Here is a 256-nt window from a genome sequence, read left to right as displayed (position 1 = left end):
TGTGTGTTTTCTTGAGTGCTGGAAGGTGTCTGAACAAAGTCCAACACAGCGCTGTGTAGCCCTCTAGACAGGCCAGAGCTCTGCTGTCTCATTGCTTCATGGAAGATCTTTAAATCTGTGGTTAAGTGGAGGGCTTTGGGTAAGGAAGTTGGTCTGTGAGGTCTGAAATCAAAGATGGTGTTTAGGTATCTTTTTGTTTTTCCAAGGCAGCATAGTCTAGTGAGGACACAGGTTGGGCTGTTAAATCCTCTGAGCC

Source organism: Manis pentadactyla, chromosome 4 (assembly GCF_030020395.1).
Source record: "Manis pentadactyla isolate mManPen7 chromosome 4, mManPen7.hap1, whole genome shotgun sequence".
Classification (NCBI taxonomy): domain Eukaryota; kingdom Metazoa; phylum Chordata; class Mammalia; order Pholidota; family Manidae; genus Manis; species Manis pentadactyla.
The sequence above is the reverse complement of the archived record's forward strand: the minus strand, read 5'-3'. Positions refer to the sequence as shown.